The sequence below is a fragment of the Helicoverpa zea genome, chromosome 22, assembly GCF_022581195.2.
Source record: "Helicoverpa zea isolate HzStark_Cry1AcR chromosome 22, ilHelZeax1.1, whole genome shotgun sequence".
NCBI classification, from domain to species: Eukaryota; Metazoa; Arthropoda; class Insecta; order Lepidoptera; family Noctuidae; genus Helicoverpa; species Helicoverpa zea.
Genome location: NC_061473.1, coordinates 7,949,403 through 7,975,234, shown reverse-complemented (window position 1 = coordinate 7,975,234; position 25,832 = coordinate 7,949,403). Strand labels below are relative to the sequence as shown.

The following is a 25,832-nucleotide window of genomic DNA, read 5'->3' as shown; positions in this document are numbered from 1 at the left end:
CAACATCCTAAATAAACGTGAAAAGTCGACATCTTTAATCAAAGAAAGGCCTATTTCTACAACTCCTGAAAAAATCAATACAATATTCGTTGTTGCATGTTATAAAATATGGCTTCATCTTTTTCAGCAATTCATTAGGGGTACTCTATAAATACGATTACTGTTTTGAATACATATAACAAGTTGTACATAAGCATTCAGTATCATAGCATTTAAATATTTTATTGATGAAGAACCGTAACCAGTGTTAAATACAACACTATTTTTTCCCTGTGCTAAACTCGACTATATTAGCTGTCTCTGCTACTAGTGGTTTCCCTATATAGTCTGTGATTCTGTCTGTCAAAGGGAACGATTGCGACTGGATGTCTAAAAGATTTTGTTGATTTTCTGAAAATTCTTATAATTTCGTCGTTCTGCAACTTTCAAAACAGTCTATCGTGTGCAAAACCTGTGTGTGCTTGTGTTATTTGTTTTGTGTTTCCCAGTGCATAAGCAGAAAGTTACATTTTGATGATTGAGTGCACGAACATCATAATAACAACAAAAATTTTTGGTGAGTAAAATTTATATAATGTCGTAATTTATTGTGTGTTCACACTTAGACATTGTAAATGAACAAGATAATGAGGAAGCAGATGTGTATTAATCTACGATTGCGTCACTACTGCATCATAAAGTGACAATGGATGCTGTACTTTCCACTGCAAGATTTTTGATAAATTCGTTATATCTACATCAAGTTTACTCTTTTTCTTATATTTATATGCCATTAATATATACTGGAGTCGACATTTTCACCTTAAAAAATGTAAAAATTAACAAAACAAAATGCATATTGTCATGTTCATAGAGTGGGCAAAGTAAAAGGCACATAGAACAATGTAAGCTTTTCAATTGTTACGTTAACTCACGTGCACTGTACATAATATTATAACTATGGATTTTAAATCACTGTAAAATGTTATTGACATTATCAGACATTGTTTATAATACCAATCTAATTAGAAAATGAATTATCAGAGCTTGGTTTCTTTTCACTTATTGGTCCTACAGAATGTGTGTATTGTCTAATCAAACAATATGGTTTACTGCATTAAGGTCATTTTAGGCTAGTACATATTTGTAATTGCATAAGCTTTAGAAGGTGTATTTACAAAGTGTCTGTACTACTGACTACTACAGTAGTGTGTACTATACTGTAGTGTTACTAAAGATAGGGATTTGAGATTGCTTGTTTGTGACTAATGTCATCAGATAGATAAAATATTGGAAATGGATGTGATTGTCGAACAACACTATTTAGCTTCTTTATTGTTTCACTGGATAAGTATTGGCTATCTTCTCAAAAAACAAAACAGTTCAATTTATTCACTCTTGGCCAGCATTTTTTGTATTCTTCCTTAAGAGTCCTTTAAGAGTTTGATTATTAAGTGCTGCTATCACAATCATCCCTAGAGGTTTAATAGGGAATAGAATATGGAAAGGCGTACACTGGTGCTCATTGGCATCCAGTTAGACTGGAAGCCGACCCCAACATAGTTGGGAAAAGGTTCAGGAGATGAGGAGAATATGTTTATGACCCCATGTCACTGGACTGGCTGCCTTTCAAGACAATTAATAACGTCTAACTCTTGGTATGGATGCTTTAAATTCATGGTACCTTGCGAGTTCAGTAGTTCATATGGTTTCAATAAATCACAATGAAATGATAACATGATCAACCCATTCCAAATCCCAATTAGTATAATGTATTTATTTATTAAAGGTTTACCAACAGCTTCTGTGTAGAAAAAGCTGAGAATACAGTTTTTGTTATGACTAGGACTTTCACATAACAATTTTGCTATCAAATCTACTAACCTGCCTGTAAACCTGTAGCCTGTAACCATGGGATACAGCTCATGTTTCACAGAAAAACGCATTATGTAATGTGGTGAGCCGATAGTTAGATCCAATTTATAACGGCGGTTGCAAGTATCAATTACCAAGCTCACGTGAATACATTGAGTGGAAAAAACATGGAGCTGATAATGGATATTATGTTACAAGCTGTTTTTGCAGTAACCTGAAGGGTTTGTTTCATACATTTGAAGTAACTTATTTGATACACTTCAATTACTTGTGCAAACCCTTAAAAAATGTTTTAATTTTTATTTATTTTTTTACTTTAATTTCATTATATTATGTATTACTTAATACAATTCTAGTAAAATACTGAAAACTAAAAAGTATCATAAATAAGTCCCCATCGCTGTCAACTGTCAATGTGCCTTTGTCCAAGGTAATAGCCAGCCTTTTGGTCACGAGAAGCGTCTGTAATAGTACACCAGTATTTTTCCCATAAACGCTGGCTTGGCTAATGATTTTCATCAAAATATTACGTCTTCTGATAACCACGTCCAGTTGGTTCTATTACGACGTAAAAAGGTGGACAAATGTTTTTACGATAACATAAAAAATAGGCAATTTTTCCTTGTTTTCCTATCATTGGAACTGAATCCCATAAAGATAGCGTGTTTAGCTGTTAACTGATAAAAAGCTTAATTTCGATGTTTACACCATAATGCATCTACTTATCTACTACTAAAATCAGTCGGTGATATGCAATTTTTTTTAAATTACTGAGAAACGCCATCTGTATCGAAGTCATTAAAAAAAAGTACTGTAAAAGTAATAAAATTAATTAAGTGAGCGTTACCTCGTTACGGTGCTATATGAGGTTAGCAGTTAAGAACCTTCTTGAATCTGTTTAATAAAACTAAGTTTATCTCCCTGGATCAAAATCCTATAATTTGAGAAACATAATATTATCTGTTTCCCGCCGTTTTATCTGATTTCCGAGGGAAGTATTTCCCACATCAAGGTTAAAAGTAAGTAGGCCTATAAATTATTCTGATATCTAAGCTGTATTACTGACAAGTTTCATCGAAATCCATTCTGCACGAAAGCTGGACAGACAGGCAGTTACTTTCGCATTCATCATCTAATTAAGGATATGCAACAGTGTTTAAACGCACGAAACCCAGCACACAAAATAATGATTCCTAACAATCCTAACTCGTACATTTTGATAAAGTCAACTGCAAGCAAAGTCTCCTAGAAGCCGGAAATCATCCAGCCATCGCCAATCGATTAATTGCTTTATCGATAACTTTTTTACTCGCTAACGAAGTTTTTCCCTGAAACGTGATTTTCCTTGAAGAGAATTCTTTACACTTGTTTATGTAAGTCGTAAATGTCTAGAATTCTAGAATAAATACTTTTCAAGTAGGTAATGTTAAACGTTAATGTAATCAGTTCTCTTTATGGTTGGACAAACTTTGACTTTTTTCAATCTCCGGTTTTGATAACCCAATTAGGTATATCTCGTACCTACGTCAATACTTAATGCCTTCTTAGTTTTTGTTCCCACCAGTTATTATGTGACTATAAATAAACAACTATATCTAAGGTTTTTTCCTTCTCAAAGTTTTTGCACCTCTGCGTCAACGTACATCGTTCTCGCCGGTGCAAACTTAGTGCAGTCGCACTCGCGAAGGCTGACACTCAATCTGAAAAACACCTTATATATTATGAATACGGTTTATAATTCAATGTGTTGTAATACTTTCATGAATACCGTTGTCAAGGCATTTTGTTTGGTATGCTGTAAGCAAGTAGGTCGGAATTCAGTTGTTAAAATGTTGCTTAAACTACGTTCATTGTGCTGGCTGGCTTGTTTTGCAATGTTACTGACTTTTCTGACATTAATTGGTTTCGCTCGCCTACTGAAATGTGTGGAATACTTTTGTTTAGCTTAACTTAATTTCGTGGTAGTTTTGATACACAATTCACTTATTAGCTCAGTCTTTTATGAAGTATTTAACTAGGTAATTTCTCAAGCAGTTGATCTTGATGAGTTTGATTTGGTAAAACCAGCTATTTTGGAAGGATCTGAAGTTAAAAACTGCTTAGTCGACAGTTCCTGTTGATGGATATCTAATGCTAAGAAATCAAGAACTATTGACGTAGTAATCATCAAGTAATCTGATCTTTTGCTACAAGAGAGTAGCACGTACTCTAAATCCCTGATTAAGTTTATCTATAAGAGATAATTTATTAAACATTCATTAATTGGTTGCAATCGATATATGTATCTTTATGAATAATAGGATATTCCGGTATTTTATCTGATTAATTCATTTCACGTGGCTGAAAACGGACCGACAGATCCACGCTTTGATTACAAGGCGCTGATAGAAAAATAAGTGTCTGGTATTTTGTACAATTTGGATAAGATTATGATAGATTTATCTAGAGAAATGATGTGCGTGAGACTTTTTAAGGTTCTTTTAAGACGAAAAGTACAGGAGTACTTATAGTACTTAGTATAATGAGAACAGTTCCCGCTATTATAATAATAGGCATTTTTTTAAATTAACTGACATAAGCAACACAGTTCCCATCTTTCAACATTCTCACTTACCATCTATACTAATATAATAAAGGACAATTTTTTTTTGTATTTTGTCACTGTTGGGTATCAACACTATTCCTTAGCAATATTTGGTCCGGGTGTAGGAACAAGTTATCCCAAGACAGTAGTGAAACAACTACTTACAAACATTAATGAAGAAATCCTGAGGATTGTACAATTGTAACAAGCAAGTGACGTAGAAGTAATTAATGTTGAGCATGGAGTAACACGTGATGTTGAAACGGTTGAAGTTTCAGCTGATGTGCTGATTATCTCGGATGGCAAGAATGTGGCAGTGAATCATAATGTTTGGTGTTGGTTGTGGTCATGCGTTTTGTATTTTGTATGCAAATTGAGAGCTGTGAAATGTAGAATATATGTTATATATGTATGTATATGGTTTTCGCGGTTATGGTCGCTTCTTGTAAAGCACCGGTACTCGGCTGAATCCGGTTAGACTGGAAGCCGACCCCAACATAGATGGGAAAAGGCTCGGAGGATGATGATGATGTATATGGTTTTAGATAGTAAATATAGAGATAGTAGACTATCTAATGTGGATGTACGGGGTAAAGTAATTTCTATACTGTGGTTGTGATATTATGGTTCCTCTCTTGATGCCTCGTGCATAACTATCAAGTTTAAATGAGGAGATCTTTTAGTTACCACAGCAAATCCTGCTGATCTCACAGATGTATTTTTGTTTTTGTATTATTTACAATTATAATATACAACGTGTCAATGCAGCTGGTCTTCATGACACGTTACCAGAAGACAGCGATGTAGAAAATACTTAGATCTTGCCTCTAAAGCTTCCAATACCTAGATATTTTTTCAATATCCATAACAAATGTATGAAGTATGTAAACTGATCGGATACGGCTTCATGAAAACAGGCAGTGTTTATTTACTACATGTTCTATTAAAAGATGAGCGTACTAACAACTGCAGCCAAGGCCGGGGAAGGGCCTTGAACGGGCCCGAAGCGATTGCTGCTATATCGATAGAAATATCGATCGTTAAGAAAGGCATATTTTCAATTATTAAAGATGACGGTTTTATTAAAAGCAACACAAGTTTAAGGAAGACCTAACGTTTTGTAGCTGTCTAACTGGTGATTATTTTTAAACGACTAAAAAAAGGGAGCACGTTCTCATCGGATTTCAGTAGATATTTTTTGAGTTGATAGGTCAATCTTCATTATTATCTCAATTGATTTCGTTCTTAGATTTTTTTTCGTGGATTATTTCTTAGTAGAACATCATTCGTAACCAAAGCATTGTCATCTCGCATCACCAATTCCAACACTAGGTGCTATCAGAGATTCGGGATACACAACAAACAAAGTCTGACAGTTATTAATCGATATTAATTATTCATCGATTGTCTCAGTACTGTATCGATCTTTGCACCTACGACGTCATATGCACGTGATTGGAGCCACGTTTACTTATTCATGTTTCTAGCGCGTCTATGCTCTTTCTTTGTCTTCAATCCTTCTCCGTGTGAGAGGAGGCCTGTGCCCAGCAGTGGGACGATAAAAAGGCTGTAACAGTAACTATGCTCTTTAACTTGTTTTAGCTGGAAGTAAGAGAAAGAGTGTCTATGGAGTTTCTTGCCGGTTCTTCTCCATGAGACCATCTCTTTGGAACCTCTTTGGAACCTTTTTTGAACTAGTTTGACGTTTCGAAAGGGCTTTGACTTTGAGTCAAACGACGCTCCTTGTGTTAATGTTTATGGTGGATTTCAAAAACCTATCTATCTGCGGATTTGCGATCTTTGCACCTGCGACGTCATTTGCACGTGATTGGAAATACGTTCACGTATTAATGTGTTTCTATCGCCTTTATGCTGTTTAACTCGTGTTGGCTGGAATGCACTTTATGCTTTTATAGGATTTGGAAGACGGTAATGTGTTTCGTCTGACGCCTAGAGTAATTTATTTAGTTGTTGGTCTTTTCGGTTTTTTTAAAGTCATATTAATGCGTTCATATTCTTTGTCTTCATCATAGGAGGAACTTTGTAAAGAAACCGTTTTATGGTGATAGTATAAACATGATTATTTTATTGACCAATTTATATACATCTCTCGATATGAGATGTTATTGTAGAAACTAATCAGACACTAAGCTTTTTCTGCAAAGTTCAATATTACACGTAGGTACATGTATAAGCTATTTCGATATAACGAGACAGGCGGTTTCCGGGGTCTTGTGGGGATTTCCAGTGATTTATCCGATTTCTGTACTTTTAGGGCAGTTTAAAACATAAATACCTAGGCATTTGACGACTATTTTGAGGTTATAAACAAGTAAATGTCTTCTATTAGACATACATTTACTTGTTTGCAGTAGTTGTACAAAACCATCCCAGGTAAGGTTTGTTATCAGGACTTTTAGCAACTGGATCCTGAAAGTCTCAAGATTCAAGAGCTACTAGATTTTCTCGAAAGAAACTGCATCGAAACCGCCTTCTAAAGGCCGACGTTCCGTTTGGTCGGGCGTGACCTCGAAGGCGTTTCTCTAGTCGCTAGCTTCACTCAAGGATTCTACTACCCTTTCAAGTTTTGAAATATCACTTTTCTTTATCAACGGTTATCAAAATTTCTGCATCACCACCTTTTTTTTAACGACGTCAAAAATCATCAAATGACCCCTTCCCGCTGTGGGTTAGCAGCGGTGACCGAGTGTCAGACTCTTAACGACTTAAAACCGTCGTGTTCCGTCGTAGGCCTTTTATGTACCAGGGCCACGGTAACTCTTTCGAACAATCCCTCAGCCCTTTAATCCGTACCTTAAGTACGTGGATAATTAATTAATTCTGTTGCCAGGTAATTAACTGCTGATGTTTCTTCATGTTATTTGTTCAGAGTGAAAATATTTATATTAACTTAATCTTAAGTCCTTTCTTTATCTGTGTCAGTAACTGTAATTTTTACTGTTCTTGGAATATTCGTGTAATTATTCTCAATGAGGTCATAGGTGTGTTTTGTGATAGCATTTGTTTTCATAACTTTTATTTGTTATGCACTCTTTATTGTCTGTTTGGTTTCGAAATTGTTTATATTATTCTGAGATGACTGTAATTTAAAAGCAATTTTAGTTGTGATTGTTTCGTTTCAAGATACCTTTCCTCTCTGTTCTATCTGTTCGGTAGTTGATATGTTCAGTCTTTCAGTAATTGGGTTCATCTGTTAATAGTTATAAAAAATCCCACCCAAAACAAAAATGTGAAAGACTGCCAAGTTCGATAATATAGGAATGCTTCGCCTATAAAAGAAGTGAGATCTGAATAAGTACCAAGTTCCATACACATACCTCAATTAAAAATAGTTACTTTTTAATGATGTTACTTGGCAGATATAACCCACGGCCGGTGTGTCGCTTGTTTTGCTCGAACTTGGCGGACACACTGCCGTGTGTCTAGATTAAGATATGGTCCTCTTGTGACGATCTTAACTGCCTCAAAATGGAAATGCATCAAAGGAATGTCTCGTTCTTAAGTATTTTTTGAATTTAAACAAAAGAGTCAGTACTTAATTTCCACAAAAGTTTTACTGTGTTGAAAATATTCAGCATAAAATGGAATTGATATGACTGATGTGCTACATTGCCACACAGTTTTGAAAATGACCATAGATTCAATTTCTTTGTTTGAACGCAATGTAAATAAGGTTGTCAACCTTTTAGCGGTTCAGTGTGCTAACTTTGAGAAGTCCTAGAAATGGTGACCGTTAGACTCACACTTTTGCATGCACGATTGTTATATTTGCAATATAGTGCATTAAATGCAAACAATTGTGGCAACAGGCTGTTTAAATATTAAATGCTTAGATTCTATTATGTTCCATCTACACATGTCTATGTGAATTTCCTAGAATACTTTTTTGCTTTTCATAAGAAGTCTCAAGTTTTTATAGAGTGCCATGGATAACTAAATGATGCCAAAGATCATCATTCTTCGTTATCCCAATTCATTATTTGAGGTTGGCGGAGCATGTCTTTTTCTTCCATACATATATATATGACGTTAGATAGAAATATCTAACGTCAAAATATTGACCACTATTTTCCATGTCGTCATTTTCCTCCTGCCTTTATACCAATTTTATTTGGGGTCCACGCTTCTCCCTATTTTACATTACGTAGACCAGATTATTGCTGTTCGTATCTCCTTCAACAAAAACACCCATGCAACACCAAGCTGCTTCTAAGCCGTTAAGATCCTTCGCCTGTTCACGAAGCAAGTTATCTGTATCGATGTTATCATTGTTAAACAACAGTGAATGGCTTTTATTGTGTTTTGATGTCTCAAGATTATGCGGCTTATTATAGTGTGTGCTTAGTTTAAGTATGTACTAGTAGATAGTGTTGTCACTTGTCTCTATCATCGTATTCTGTCTGCTGTTATTTTTATCCTTATTTTGAAGAGCCTGTGAGGATTGCTTATCATTGAATCAGTCTGGGCATGTAGACATTGATTTTCATTCAGTACCCATGAAATCTTCGAAAGATACACCAAGGTGTGGATTTTCCTAAACATCATTCTAAAGTGAATTTCTACTTGTCCTGCCTTCAAAGAATCCTCAGAAGTCATGTTATGTCCTACTCTGTTACGTTGAGTATATCCAACGTACCAGTTTCATGAGTTCATAATGCTCATCCCAATTCATGATTCATCAGTTCATATAGCACAGTTTCAAAAACATGGTTATTGTTTATTTATAAAACAGTTGTCACAACAACTCTTTTATGTTTGTTAGGTAACGGTGCAAACTTATCTATTGTCTCCGGTTTCGGTGCAGACGTTTGCACTAACAATCGTCTCAGTGCATCTGCACTTAAACGTACTCAGACATGCAGAGTCGAAGTCCAACTGTACCTCTTTATCGTGGAAATAAACGCTGATTGATTCAGTTTGAGTTGGCTGAGACTTAAAGTCTGATATGGGAAAGAATTCTCATAATATTTTATTTTGATAATTCTTGCCTTCGGAAGGGTTTTTTTAATAAGAATACTTTTACGGATTTTATCGCGGTTATATTACTATGATTTAATTTGGAAGGGTTTTTTGATTTATTTTGTGTCATCATCATCTCATCTGTAGATCGATCGTTTGTGATGAACATAGCCATCCTCCTCATTAATTTCGAACAAGACTGGTTGGAAGCGGCTATATTATGTATCCTTGACTAATTGAACAGCTAACCTATTTTTAATTATTGGAATAGGCTCATTTCTATTCTTCCACATGACCTCACAACCTCTTCACCAGTTTCGGTCTATTAACGCTTTCCAATTGTAACATTATAGTGTTCTAATCGATTGTTCCACGTCTCAGTACAAAGTACGAATATACACAGCTCGGTGCACCCAGTGCGTTTGTACCACTAGTGCAGTCATTGAAGCATTATTGCTACGATTTTTTTTACTGTGAACCGATTTGCATGAAATTTTGGAATTAGGTTCATCTTACCCTTAACCTTAAAAGTGAATATGATTTGAACTCCGCCACCCCCCCTGGGGGTGGTTGCCGCCCCTTTTTTGGGGTGAATATTTTTTTTGCAAAATAACCTCGGATATCGATAGAAGACCTAATTTTAAGCAAAAGTTGTCTTTAAAGTTTAAAAAAAAATCCAATACTTTTCAAGTTATTGGCAATTGAAAATTCGCAATTTTTTCACGTTTTTCATCGGTTTTTTGCAAATATCTCCAAAAATATACGTTTTATCGAAAATGTATAAGGAACAAAATTGTAGCAGGTAAAACAACGAACAATTTGTTTTTTTATAAAATGTCCTAAGTGCAATATTAAGCTAGATATTAAAGATCAAAGCCGTTTTTTATTTTGTCTGAAATTTAATCGTTGTGGTCAATGCCATGTAGCGGCGAGTAGATGCATTTTATAAATTCTAATAAAAATGGGTTTTGTAGTGCTTGAAATAAGCTTTAAGATGAGCACTATTAAAAGTCTTTTGCACGTAAAATAAGTGAGCTGTATTGCAAATAAGGGGAGCATCTTATATTTTTTCTTTTAAATCAATGGGTTTCATAAGTGCCATTTTCACCAAAATTAAAATTAATCGTATTCCGCCTAGGATTAACTTTATTATGAAGAGTTTGATAGATAGTATCAGTTTGGCTGCTTCAGGACAGATATTTTTCAAAAAAATCGCGATTAACGAAAAGAACAAAATTTCAAATTAAAGAAAAACCCACTTGTTTTTCATAATATCTCAAAAATTACGACAGATACGTATAAAAGTGTACTGATAAAAAAATTAGGTATTTTTCTGACAAACAATTAGGTTTGTTTGTTTTTTCTGTCGAACAAAAATTGACGGAGATATGATTGTTTAAAGAGCGCGTGGCAGCGCAATCACAGCCTCTCTTAAGCCCTTTAACCCTTCACCGTTTTAGAAAAAAGTTCTTTACTATATATTGCAATGATGGATGTTGTAGCTCTCTTAATTACTTTTACAGTGGTTTTTTATAAATTGTGATAGCATGAAAATTGAAGGAGTTACGGTCCAAAAACTTGTCATATTTTTCTCTACTTAGTAACTGAAAACTTCGGAGTATCAATATTTGGAGCAATGTGAAAGTAGGCAGTATAATAAAGAGTCACAACTATTGTAATGTGTTTATATGTAACCGGAAAATAATAAAACTCGTAAATTGATCAACTTACTAAAATAATAGATGGCATAAACTACGTCGATTAAATTTCAGACAAAATAAAAAACGGCTTTGATCTTTAATATCTAGCTTAATATTGCACTTAGAACAGTTTATAAAAAAAACAAATTGTTCGTTGTTTTACCTGCTACAATTTTGTTCTTTATACATTTTCGATAAAACGTATATTTTTGGAGATATTTGCAAAAAACCGATGAAAAACGTGAAAAAATTGCGAATTTTCAATAGGGTAGTGTCCAGGGTCGAAATAATGAAATAATATTTAGTCCGCTTTTTAGATAATCAAAAAATATTGGATACGTATTTTTTCTTTTTTTAATTAAACATAAAATGACAAAGATAATACACTTCAAAAATTAGGAGTGGGGGCCTTTTACGTCACAGTGTCCTGAAAATTGTAGCAACTTGTGACGTCACACTCAACTTTAACACGCTATATCTTAACAAGTTCTGATCCAATTTAAAAAAGAAAAAATACGTATCGCTTAATTTTGGACAATCTACAAGACGGACTAATTATTATTTTTTAGGAAACTAGCCTATTGCCAATAACTTGAAAAGTATTGGATTTTTTTTTAAACTTTAAAGACAACTTTTGCTTAAAATTAGGTCTTCTATCGATATCCGAGGTTATTTTGCAAAAAAAATATTCACCCCAAAGAAGGGGTGGCAACCACCCCCAGGGGGGGGTGGCGGAGTTCAAATCATATTCACTTTTGAAGTTAAGGGTAGGATGAACCTAATTCCAAAATTTCATGCAAATCGGTTCACAGTAAAAAAATTCGGAGGTTAGACCGTATTTTTCGCTTCAATGACTGCACTACACGGAGTGAGGACATATGAGCGGAGATGCCATAAGGCCGCTGCCTCGAATTTTGCGGGCAGTGGGGCGGCAGCGGCGGCGGCGCGGGAGCGGCAGGATCTTACGCGTATAATCAAATGGACCGGCCCTCGAATACAGCGGCGCGGGGAGCGGGCAACGAGCGGTGAGCTCCAGTCAAATGGTGACCGCCCGCGCCGCCGCCGCTGCCGCCCCGCTGCCCGCAAAATTCGAGGCAGCGGCCTAATGCAGGCAGGTCAAGCGCCTTCTTCTAGGTCAAATTCGTACGGTGGGCATGACCAAATTAATCAGTTACGAGTGAACTAACAAGGCGTTCGGGGTCATTGAGACATCTCATCAACGATTTTTGGTATTACAAAAAACGGTCGGGTCCAAAGAAGACGTATTAGAGCGAAAACAGTAACGTTCCTCGTCCCTCCCTCAGCCGCATTTTGACTCGCTACTTTCTTAGGCTATTTTCCGTTATGGCACCTCCGCTAGTCATTTTGTTCTCCATGAAGTGTACACAGCTCGGTGCATCCAGTGCGCTCGTACTCACTTCACAAGGAAAATGAATGCCGGCTATTGTTAATTATAAATGTTGACGAATTGTGTGTTATGGGTACAAGACTGGCTTCAGGTTACGCGGAAGATATTGTTTGTCAATCATGTTACTGTTGAATACAAGTAAAGATTGTTATGTTTGTTTTTGGATGTTTGTGAATTCTCTGGAAATTCGTCGTTTTGGACTTGATTTGATTTGAATTGGAACCTTCTAGGTATGTCATGATCCTGGATTGTGGAGTCTCTATTGGGGCGGTTGATTCTTTGATATTAATTTTTGCCGATGCCATAACTTTTTTGCATATCTTACGCTATCAACATCATCAACATTATTCATACAGACAGTTTTGGAACCGTTTTTGCTAAACAAGACATGTTCTCAAAAAACCCCTTAATATCAACTATTTCTACTTTACAGAAACAATGCAAATAAATAAACCTCATATCGTCATTATTACCTATTATTACTGTAGCGGTTTCATGAGGACAGGCATGTTATTACTCAATTGTTTGCACCATTTCTGCACCGAGTGTTTCATAGTGCGCGCGTACTGAAACTCTACTTACGATAGTACTTTGTGTGTTAGTCATTGTTTCTGATATACGAGGATTTCTTTGACTGATTGAATATCTGCGTCTTTATCTTTGTTCAGGTTTGGTTTGCTTTTGTGATAGTTGATTATATTTTTTCAATAATTTATTTGGGTTTCAGGACTTCTGAATTGGCACAGTTTAGAACTTTTTGGCTTCATCCATAGCATCATCTATAAGGTGTTGATTTGAAGGCGTAATTCACTATTCAGTTATTCAAAAATCGTAAAGCTAGTAATTGCTTATTGTATGTGATGTAATACTGCAGTGCTCTTTTAAATAAAACATTAATGGCCTTACTACAAAAACTTTAACCACTGTTTTCCACTTGTCTAAAAAAAATGTGGCTCCAAAATGAACCTTATGTCAACGTCATAATTTGACATTTTTTTAGACAAGTCTTAAACTGACGTTAAAAAGTTTTTGTGGTAAGACGGTACCAATTTTATTGCAGTCGTAATCATTGCACATGTCTTGTTTTGCAAAATCTAATAAGCCTAAGAATTCAATAGTCATTATAGTTCGGCCATTCAGAGAATGCGTTCCTGACACGTCGCGATTGAACTGACGACGTAACTTTGCAATGGCGTTGCAGTTACGATAAAAATATTTTTGCTGGTTGTTTACCGTTTTAACAATTGAGGAGCATTAAAACAACATTATTATATCAATAATCAATGAATGTTATTACGTCGTCAGTTCAATCGCGACGTGTCAGGAACGCATTCTCTGAATGGCCGAACTATAAATCTGAGGATGATTGCTTGTTACTGTCCTTCCTTCAGAGCAGTCTTTACATTGCCTGATGACTCAAATAGTATTTCGCAACTTCTTCTAGGAAGACCTTCAAAATTGATCATAATAATAGATTCTTAGCCAAAAACATCCTGAAACAAAGTCTGTCAACGGCTAATAATACGTGATTGAGTGAGGCACATAGTCTAAATTGTTGATCGTACTGATAAATATTATCATCATCATAAAATTCTGCTTACATTTCGGGGAAGTAAAGTTTATGAGGAAAATAAACAGGATTTTGACTGAACCCCTTTATTTTTAAAGGTTACTTAGTATTATTATGATTATGATAGTCTTGTGAATGTACCTCATAATCAAAATTAATGTGTGATTTTTTGTTCACAGGTATGTATAATGCTGTTGAAAGAATCTGGTAAATATAGTAAATTTGACTAACCATAGAAATGCTAAATATGCATTTGAAGATGCGTTCTACATTGCCTATCATTCATGATGTTTTATAAGCAGTTGTGTTATCTATAATGTTCTTGAAACTAATTGCATATCTATTTTCATCAATGTCAAATGCTTTGACATAGTTCATAGTCATTCTGTATAATGATTGACTCGAATTGCTCTCGGCTCATTTACCAGGAATTTTGCCAAATGTACTTTCAAACGAAGTAGTCGTTAGATACACATAAACTTTTAGACAAAAGATGTCACTATCGAACTTTAGTGTGAAAGTGTAATGGGTCATATAATCATATAACGTGTAATAGTGATGCTAGTTTAAGTTTTTGGTGATAGGAAGTCTTAGCCTGAGGAGTGGAGATAGAGGACATATCAGGTCCTTACCATATCTCTACTTTGCCTTTCTTTTAACCGAAGTCCCATCCTCCTGCCAAATTATACCCCGGTAACGCAAACCAGCAAGTACTTAGAATTTTGTCTCCAAGGCACTTCAGGTCTTGAACTTGCCAAAGTAAAAGTTTGTAATAGAAACAAAAAGTGTGCCATCGATATAATAACTGCTAATAGCTGATCGATTGATTCGCATTGGTGTTGCTTAGCTACCAACCCCTCAAACAGTCGCAGTTGAATTAGCAGAAGACAAATAACTTCGTTTCTATTGGGGAACCAACAGCCAACAAAGTTTGAACACTGCGGTTGGCTGTTGGTGGCCAACATTGTCATTACCAAGCCTTCAAACTACGGTAGTAAAAGCAGAAGACAAATACATACAGTGAATCTGTAGACAATTGTATGTGTGACACCAAGAGCCAATCAAGTATATTATTTATACTGCAGTTGGCTTATTGGTAGCAAACATTGTCACTAAGGTATCAATCCATCAAACTTCAGTAGCACGAGCAAAGATTCTGTAGACAATTGAAGGTGTGGCACCAACAGCCAATGAAGTATTTACACTGCAGCTGTCATTGGTGGCCAACATTGTCACCAAGGTTGCACGTGACACCTTGGCCTCGCCCTTGGTAATGTGCGAATCGATTGAGCTGGTTTATTTATTACAGGGAGTATTGATTGCCACTGTGTTCGGTAAGGCTTGGTAGGTGTAGGGAAAATCGATGATGCATTGAATAATGACATTGAAAAAGAAAAATTTAAGCAGCTTTTGACTACTTAGACGTTAGTTCCATATGGAACCTCTCTGAAAATATGACTTCTAAACTTATTACAGTCTCAGTTTATTGTTTATTTACTCTGTCGTGTCTCTATCCTTGTATCGTCCAATCGCTCTTTGTTATTCGTCGATCTTCTTATTTTATTATTAAATCTTAGTGTATTTGTAATCTTCAATTCGTCAACAAATATTCAAATAACTTAGCAATATAAATCAGTGGCTAGCATAAACCCATTTGATCTAAATTCAATTAGACTATTCTAATTAGACGATTCTATTCCAGAGATTGGATCTATAAACATACCGATGTGCAATCAATATCCAATAAAATCAATGTACCTACTGATTCACTAAGCCTCTTACTAGGATCAGACTTGAAACCAGTTGCGGAAACCAGTCCTGCAGTCATTGGCAGTCCTCCACTCCTTGAGAAACTGGTTTCGAACCAATTATGTGTGTCCTGACTGTTTTTGATTGGATCGGATTCTACTTTTTTTATCTGGGTTTATTCTTTAATTGAATTTGGTTTTTAACCTCAGCCATCTTAAAAGGTTAAGTTAGATTTTACATTAGCCGCAGCTTAAGTATATTTGCAAAAACAAGTTATTTTTACGACTTTTTGGGTAGTAACTTCTAGTGCTTTATGCCTAGGTCCTGCGCAGTTTCTACTGCGGAATCGAGTTTCTGATTGATTTAGCCATCTAGATTTTGTGGTGCAAGGTATACTTCACCAATGAAGACATTACAACTATGTGTTTGATTAGATTTTCTCTGATAAAAAATATGTTTGAAATGTAGTGTTTCACAATCGTATTCCTGGCATATTTTCCAGTGTAAACATAGTGTGTGCGTACACCGGTTATGTATGGAATGCCCTCGATTTCTTTCATTTGCTGAATTTTCATATGTTTTGTTAAGCTTTTAGTGATTGTAATGTGTTGCTTGTAGGGTAACCAAACGTTTTTTGTTTCACGAAACACCGTAGTACTATTCCTTTTTCTTTATTTTCAACCATGATCGCCATCAAACATAGAGACCTGCTTGCTAAAAATATGTTTTCGTAAAAGTGCCTATTATTTCTCAAAATATTTAGAGCGGGTGCGAGGCTTAAAATACTTAGGTGTGGTGGTCCTAGTTGCGTGCCAGTCAAGTATGTTATTATATAATTCGAATAATGTAACTTTTATGAGCTTTAGGCATTGTGTCAGCCGGCCATTCATGAAAAGGTGAAATTAGTGTGAACTGGTTACGCACAACTGTTATTAACCAAGAAACTGTGTGTTTGACTTTACGAATAACTGTGAAAGCTTAACATGAAATATGAGGTTCCCGTTACAATATTCTTTTATAAATCTTTCATTTACTGGTGAATGAAATGTTATAAATAATAATCTATTAATTTTAGAGAATGCCTGTTTATTATTATACCTCTATGTACAATGTAAATACGTTGGAGAAGTGGCAAACTTCAAAGGGTCTTCTTTAAACGGAGCTCTACATCATTTGCTTAGGCTGTTTCCAGATACATTGGCGTTTGGCTGCTGCCTGTAAAGTCTGAGTACCAGTGTTTTACTGAAGTGATTGTCGTTCTGGCCTCGTTAACCCAGCCACTCGCGCAACTTTAGTAAGACTTTCTGGCTCCTAAATACCCGTAAGATGTTCAAATGATAGCCGGGGCCCACAAAAATCGTGCCTGCCTTCGGGTTGAAATTTGCGGAACAAAAGACAATGTATCGGGAACGGATGTGGGTTCAGTTGCGTGCGCGCTGACACATCTGCACACATAACGCGGACACCGACTCGTGCGTCGTCGTTTTAGTGCGAACAACCCCTTTTGTTATTGTGTTGTGCGTAATAATAGAGCGCTTTTTGATTGGTGTGGTTCCTTTGGTATATCCTTCAAGCATTGTTTGAGATGTGTAGCACACTAGCTGGTGAGATCCCACCTCATCGCATGTCCACTGTGCCCTGAAAGGAGATTGGGCAAGAATGTATGAAGTTTGGTCCAAATGTCCACCACGAACGAGACCTATATAATTAAATAGTCCACTTAATTTAGAGTAACTTTTACTAAGAAAGTAAAAAAAAAAAACAATGCCAAAAAAAAGTTATAGCCAAAAATGTATTCTTAATTTTCGGTAGTTTTTGTATGTTATCATTATTATTTTTTATTTTATTCCACTTTCATTTCAGCACTTTATCTAAAACTAAGATGAGAAAGACACATTTGCATATAAACAGCCCATGTACGAATCACTAACCAATAGAGGCGCCAGAAGTGCTTGAATATACTCAGCCGATCCTGGATCTAAGAAAGTTCGATGTAACTGGTAGTGTAATCTCTCTAATAAGAGAGATGATACACATCGAACAAATCAACATCGAAAAAATAGAATTCATCATCGAACGTCAAGAAAAGTAATTGAAAAAAATCTATAAAATGTTTTATTTGATTTTGCTATAACTTTTTTCTGGCATTATATTTTTTTTTACTTTCATAACAAAAAATGTTCTATATTTAACGGGCTATCTAGCCCTATAGGTCTCGTTCGTGGTGGACATTTGGACCGGAATCGCCCATTGTCCTTTGCTCGCGGCAGGACCCTAATGAGCGCATCCGGCAATGCTCTCGCTGTGGCGGCCCAATATATTGGGCTGACAAAGTGTAGTCTCACTTTAAGACATGTCATCGACACGAAAGAAGAAGAAGACTAGCTGGTTCCAGATGTTTCACGCGTGTCCCGAGGAAGAAAGATATAAAGTATAGGTATAATGAACATTACTGCTAATGAAGAAGAAACATCCATACATGATAACGTTCGCGTTTATATTATTAATATGATTATTGAAAAGAAATGTTTCGCTCCACAAAGGTATTGGACCTGTCTTCATTATATTTACGGGTTCAAGTATATACCGCATGCTTAGAAATTATAGGAGCACCTCTATTACTTTTTTTTCTACTTATACTGCCTTATCAAATTCCTTATCCCGACATACATTACTCCGTTCACCCCATTACAAGTTAACGTCTTACCTAACATTTCTCACCCAGAACCATTAAAGCCATAAATACCGTTTAAATAATGATTGCAAAACATCTCGAGGCCTTAAGGCGGCCCAAATGTGCGGAGAGTAGAAGAGGGGGGGTCGAATGACGTCACAACGCCCGTCGTAAACCCACGCTCCAGTAAAGAGGTTTCTTTCAGAAATAATGTTCGGTCGTAGTAGAAAAGTTTGAAGTTCTTGTCGAAGTAATGAGTGGTAGTGCCTAGTAAAATATGTACAGCAAGCGTGCTTAGGTGTTGAATTTGTTGTTGTGTGTTTCGTGGTAGGAAGAATTGTTCTTTTTTTCTCGATCGACTTTGAAACTGAATTTCTTTAACAATATTAGGATTTTAGGTATTTCATATACAACCTCACGCCTTAAACAATCAAAAACGCCTAGATTTTGGTTGTTGTGCTTGTTGAGATTATAAACCTTATGAAAATATGAATCTTCAGCTAGCTTCTATGTATCTTTGGGATTAGATCTACGTGTAAATGCTTTGTGAATACAAAGTAGCAAAATGGATCAAAGTCGACCTAAAAGAGGGATTGTATAGTATCAATTCTCCTTTTGCTGTAATCTTCATTCATTTATATAAAAAAATGAAAATGACCACTTCATGCTTACATTTGTGAAATAATGTACGCGACACGGTGTACTATCTATTTTTGCGTAATCTACATTTTATTTAAACTATCTACGTTATCTCGTATGTAATCTAATCGCGCACGTATCATCAATCATGTGGTTAGTGACGTAATGGCTTATTATTTTTCCGCCGGAACATAATTAGGGTTGCCAGTTATGGCTAATGGTATGTGATGGTAGTTTATAATAAGGAAGTACAGTTAATAATCCTCTAACATCTTAATGTGAGATGCAAATTGTACAGTTGGTTTTTTCAAAAGCTTGGTTCAAACTCAAGATTTTGTTATGTATGTTTCTGGAGCTGGATGCGAGAAGCTGAAAATCGATCTCAGTGGCGTGCACTTGGAGAGGCCTATGTCCAGCAGTGGACTGCGATAGGCTGATGATGATGATGATGATGTTTCTGTTTTAAGTGTTCATATCAGAATATTTCAACTTCCAGCCTTATTAGGGTAAAATACAATTTTCTACGAGTATAGGAATATACGCCATATGAAATTATATATGATGAAATATAGACTGTATGAAAAGGACGTTTAGCGCAAATTGTAGGGTTATTGGAAATCTGAAAAATAAACAACTATTACAGCCCTAGACTTGTCTATGCAGCGCGTGCGCAAGCCTCCCGCTATGACATTATGTAATGCTAGTTATCAATGTCTTATTTTGTTTTCTTGTCATCTAATATTATTGCCCTCTAATAAGCTAGAAGTAATATTGGGTATTCTAATTATTGCACTCCGATATATCGTGCCTGTAAAAAGCTTTTAAAAAATGAAGTGAAGATGTGTATTATGCCTTTTCATGATTTGCAATTATATGCATTTTATATTAAGCCATGCGTCATGTTTCTTTATACAACCATATAAAAGCTATCAGGTTGATCGGTCACATAATAAATTAGAAAAACTGCTACAAACTTAGAAGCAAAGTAATACCAGACCTAAATAGCAATCACGTATTGAACATGTCCTACAAACAAGATATACATCGGCACACATTGTAATGTAAATACTAAAGGTTTCTGTTAGCTTAGTGTTAGACTATTTTCAAAATAAATACACGAATGTTTCTATTCCCGTATTTACTCGTGAAATTGGGAATAGGTCACTAACTCGGATGAAATGGGTACTTAAATCTTTTTTTTAACGGTCCAAATATAGTTATCTTCAGCCTAGCCTTTTCCCAACTATGTTAGGGTCGACTTCTAGTCTCACCAGATACAGCTGAGTATCAATGTTTTACAAGAAGCGACTGCCTATCTGAGTACCTCAACACAGTTACCCGAGCAACCTCCTCAACACAGTTACCCAACCCGATTGTTGTCAGACTTACTGGCTTCTGACTACCCGTAACGACTGTCAAATTGTAAAATTGTAAATTTAAGTTTTTTTTTTTCGTGCTCCAGAATTAGAATAATTGTCTCTGCGTGTACGCATATCACTTTACACGAGTACATCTTTCATAAAGTTTATATTATTGTGCGTACTCCCAGCGTAGTCGTCGACCCGCAGACCAGTTTATTTGCTTGCGTTCACAAATGCAAGATGGCTACCGAAATCATTCGTGTTTAGCTGATGCGCAAGAGTGCGTCATTGTTTGTGTATCTGTCAATTCGTGTTTGGAATTCCACTGACGTTAGGGCTCAATTAGGAATAGTTGTATCTTCATTTATTGCAGAATTACCTCTATGAACTCTATAGTTTGTCTGTAGGTTTAGGTCCATTTTCACTTGAGATTGAGATAATCGTCCGATTAAGGAAAACGCCATTTATCTTAGGCTTGTTTCTAGACGATTGATTCCCAAAGCAAGGTTGGACAAGTAGGAGGTTCCATGAAACTTCCCTTTGCGAAGTAAAAAGATGTGGTCCTTTAACCGACTGATTACATAAACGGTTGTCGGTGAAATTGGCCCATACTATCATAAAAGCTGTGAAGGGGTTTTTACAAATATGTGTGACGTGACGGTTTCTGATATAAAGTAAGATATTGCTTTATTATTATTGATTATTGTTATTGGGCATAGCTGATTAGTTAAGTTCAAAGGTAGCAATGTAGACAAGATAAAGTTTATGGTTTAGTAATACTAAACCATATTCATCAATATTCATCAAGTAATATTTTAGGCAATACTAAATTAGTATTGCCTAAAATATTACTTGATAGTTATAAGAGATAATTATCGTGACTAAAATGACATATCTGTGGTACTGTTACAGCCTTTTTATCGTCCCACTACTGGGCACAGGCCTCCTCTCATACGGAGAAGGATTGAGCATTAATCACCACGCTTGCTCAATGCAGGTTTGTGATTTCAGACTATATAGTGCAGGGATTCCTCAAGATGTTTTCCTTCACCTTTTTGTCAGCCTTTCTTTCCTTTATCTGTGGTAAGCACCATGACAAATTCCTTTCAATTTTACTTTGTATACCATGAAATGAAATGATGACGACATACGAACCATTTTTTAATCAGCATGAGTTTTCATTAACGTAATTAGGTAATTAAAACGTTCATATCTGCACTGACCTATGTAATAATGTCAATGAGATATGTTTGCACACTCGATAGCCTTTTGGCCATGTTTTTGAACGAATTACGGCTATATTGTGTAGGAATGTGTTCTTAAGAGCTCCCCAAGGAAAGTATGATTCTTCGACGATCCTACGTTTTTCGTGAATCCCAACAAACGTTGATCTGATTTCAGGTAACGGAAAAATTGGCTGTCTTCTCTACTTAATCATCATTTTCTCTCAGTTAGAATTTGAAAAATATAACTATTGTCTTATTACGTAATCCATCAATGCATCGGGTTATCCATTATGGATACCAACATAGATTTTTTGCGCTTACTTCTAATTAGGACGTAAGAATCAATTTCAAAATAATTTGGAAGGATTATAGCTTAACATAATATTATCCATTATGAACTTCTAGTTTTAACTTTTCTGAATAATTAAGTGCTCCTCCAACTCCTAATTTTCCTCAATTTACTTTTGCAACTTCAAAACCCAGTTGCAGTTGCAAACTTGATCTAACAAAACAAACAACCGACAAGTTTATTCGCATAACTTAACATCTAGTCCTTGAACTAGGAAACTGGTTTCCAACGGTGTTCAATTTAATCTTTATTGGTGTCATACTTAACTTGCGTCAGAAGACTGTCAATTAATTTCCGCTGTTTTTTGCATTGCAAATGTTTGGTTGTCATGTAAGCCTTATGGTCTGCGGGATTGTTCGAAAGAGTTATCGCGGTCCTGTTACTATGGGTATATCGTGAGGGAGTGTCAGACTCTTATTAACTAAAACCCATCATGTGCCTTCTTAAGCCATTTATGTACTAGGAGCTTTGGGCCTAGTGGGCCCCACTAAGCCTGATGGGTCTGCGGGATTTTTCGGGAAGGTGTTACTGCGGCTCTGGGGCACAACGGTGCTCCAGTAGGAACATTAGCAACATGAGTTTGTTTTAAGTCTGCAAGAGTCTGACATTACCTTTCGTGACTCCTTCAGGAGAAGGTAGATGTTGTGACTCCCTCAGCAGAAGGGCTCATTTGATGATATTCCACATACAAAAATAAAAGGGCCGTTGTGACACCTTAGCACTTTGTGGTTGAGGTTCTTATTTGTCTCCAATTATGCAGTTTGTTAAAAAAAAATTGTTTAGTTGTCCCCATGTATAACTAACTTTAATGTCTTCATCGATCATTGCAAAGACAGTTTTGAAATCAATATTTTTCTCAGAAAAGTCGGATGAGGAAAAATTCAGATAACGTTCCGAAAAAGTTTTGTTAAAACTGTTTTATTTTGTTTGTTGGTATAAAACGGGTTAATTACTGTGGTTTATCTAGAATATCAGAGACAGTAAAAACTTTATTTAGAAAACTTTGCCGACATGATGAGTAACACCAATTAATGTGTTTTTTGTTGCTGTTTTAAATGCCCCAATTGAAACAGTTTCGTTGAACTTTATATTAGTCACAAAAATAACCATAGCTGATAGCTACTAATTAGTGCGGATGGCGATTCTCAAGAGGGTTTTTTAATTTTAATATCTTAATGGTTATCGGGCTCCTAGTGGGAGTGAAATATTGTGATGAAAGTTAGCCGTAGTTACATAAAACATTTTAATTAAGATGCTTTGAATATATTTCCGGCTTTCCGATGCAAATTAAGTTAGTTATTATGTAGTCTTAATGTTGAAATTTATTTCGCCAGGTTATCTGCTAAATTATGGAAAAGATCGGATGTGCTAATTTGGTAAGCCCTACATAAGTATGCTCATAGACAAAAATGTAAATTCAAATGTCGAACATAGGAAACAATATTTTAACGGTTATTTACGACAAAAAAGTTTAGTAAACGGTTCGAATTATAAATGAGGAGGAAGTAAGCGTTGTTTGTCGTATTGCCATTCTGCCAAGGTCGGGGCCAGGCGGCCAGTATCAAGGATTTCAATGTTTGTGTTTAGTCGATTTTTGTAAACTTACTAATTTTTCTTGCGAGATATTGCTCAGTAACCTAAAATTTTTGCGTTGAAAGTGATATTAGATAGTATGAAAATTATAGAGAAGCATTATAGAGAAGCATAAAAAATTGCACTGAAATTGTTGATTTGTGCTGTCATTCGGGATGAGTTTGGCCTAAATATTCAGATGAGCGCAACAGCCGCAGTTGCCAGCTGAAACTGTTGGGTCATCTATGTGTTTGTGAAAGCTAGAGATATTCTAAACAAAGTGTCTCATTTTGATAGCTAAAGTGTTCTTAAATAAAGAAAATTTTGATTACTTAGAAGGGAAATTATTCGTTTATTTTTTACTGTAGAGAATGTCGAAAATGAGTAAAAACGTGTTATTCATTTTAAAATGCATTTGTCATGCTTTCGTAACACATATTTTATTTTCTTATGACTCATTTTAAACCTAGGTATGCCAAGCTTAAACTTTTAAATCTATGCGCATATCGCCATAAATAATTAAAATTTTCATTCGATGTCAAACCATTTTCCCGCCATGTCAAAAGTCAACGTTCTAAATATAAAAAGAACAAAGGAGTTTGTACACACGTTGAATAAATAAATACATAACGAGTTTTACATTTGGATAACATTATTCGCGATTGGTATTGGCGCGCAGTACGCTTCGAGTGTCCGGACCGGTATCATATTCACTTGATAATAATTATTTTATTTACTTGTGCACGCGCGCGGAGCTTTGTTTGTGTTGTCATATCCATCGATGTGAACGCACGTGTTCTAATTTTGAATTTACTTTTTAAGTTTAGCCTAACCAGAGACTTTTACTTTTTTTGTGATTATCGATTAGTGTTGTTTTTATAATCGACTAAAGTGTTTTGTTTTTTTATAATAAGTGTTGTGGTCAGTGATTGTTTGGGAATAATTCGTGAGGCTCTTGCCTTGTTTTTTGGCAGTATATTTTGGCAGACACATTTATTTGCAGTATTAAAGCGAATTATCCAAAGAATGTCGCAACGTAAGTATTTTGGTTTACTACTACTTACTTTACTACTTTGGGTATTATTACTATACTACTACTACTTTATATTATTACTTTGGGTAACTGCCTCGTTGGTCTAGCTGTCGCAAGTGCGGCTGCTGAGCACGAGGTCTCGGGTTCGATTCCCGAGTCGGGCTGAAATCGCTTTGTGGGTTTTAGAAGACTTTCACAAAGCAGCCCGGAGCCTGGAAGCTGGTGATTGATACACCCGTGCATCGGAGAGCACGTAAATGTCGGACCTGCGCCTGATCTCTCTCCGGTCGTGTCGGATTACCGTCCCATCGGACTATGAGAGTTAAGGAATAATGAGTGCACTTGTGTCTGCGCAAATGCTCGTGCATTATAATATGTCCTGCGTAGTTGGCTAATCTCCTTACATGAGAACAGCCGCCGTAGCCGATAATCGGCTAGGAGGACATCATCATCATCATCATCATTTTGGTTTATGTAACGGTTCATCTTATAGTTGATGACTTTATGTATTTTCGAAATATTTTTTGTTTTTTAGACCTGCTTTATCATCATATTGATTTATCAGCGATTTATTTGAAGGGCAAATCATAAACTGGTAACTTATCTCTGCATAGAAATATTTTTCCGATAAAAATATGGACTGTAGACATTATCGATGCGGAACAAAATATAAAATGTAATTAAATGGTATTCAAATTGCACAATTGCAACGCTACTCGGAAAAATGACGGAAAATCGTTTGTGAATAGAAATCGGTAATTAACGATTACTTGCTATTTACCGAAATAGTAATGAAATACATATTTGTGTTATCTTTGAGCCTCGAGCAACTATTTTGAAATATCTCTCGGAAAAACCCAATTGCACTTTATATATTTTTTTCCTATCCGGGAGTAAAATAAAAAAAAAAGCTTATGTCGCATATAAATCTTTTGTAATTAATTTCGGAAGCGATGTTTGTTGTTAGTTTTATGAATATCTTTACAGGAATCGCAAAATAATACTTTTATAGTTTTATAAATAATTAATGCTCAATCCTTCTCCGTGTGAGAGGAGGCCTGTGCCCAGCACTGGGACGATAAAAAGGCTGTAACTGTAACTAAACGATCTTACAAATATAATCACTATTACAA

The 25,832-nt window shown here is 35.7% G+C and overlaps 1 protein-coding gene across 2 annotated transcripts in view; it reads left to right on the top strand.

Moving 5' to 3' along the window:
• Window positions 1-328: 328 nt before the first annotated feature.
• Window positions 329-25,832, top strand: part of LOC124641189 — an 87,901-nt gene continuing 62,397 nt past the window's right edge. Inside the window, exon 1 of one of the 2 annotated variants that reach the window (XM_047179194.1) lies at window positions 329-556. The gene's annotated coding sequence lies outside the window, so the exon portion shown is untranslated. Of the gene's footprint in view, window positions 557-24,344; window positions 24,703-25,832 lie in introns of those variants that run through there. The other variant, XM_047179195.1, reaches the window with a different exon arrangement.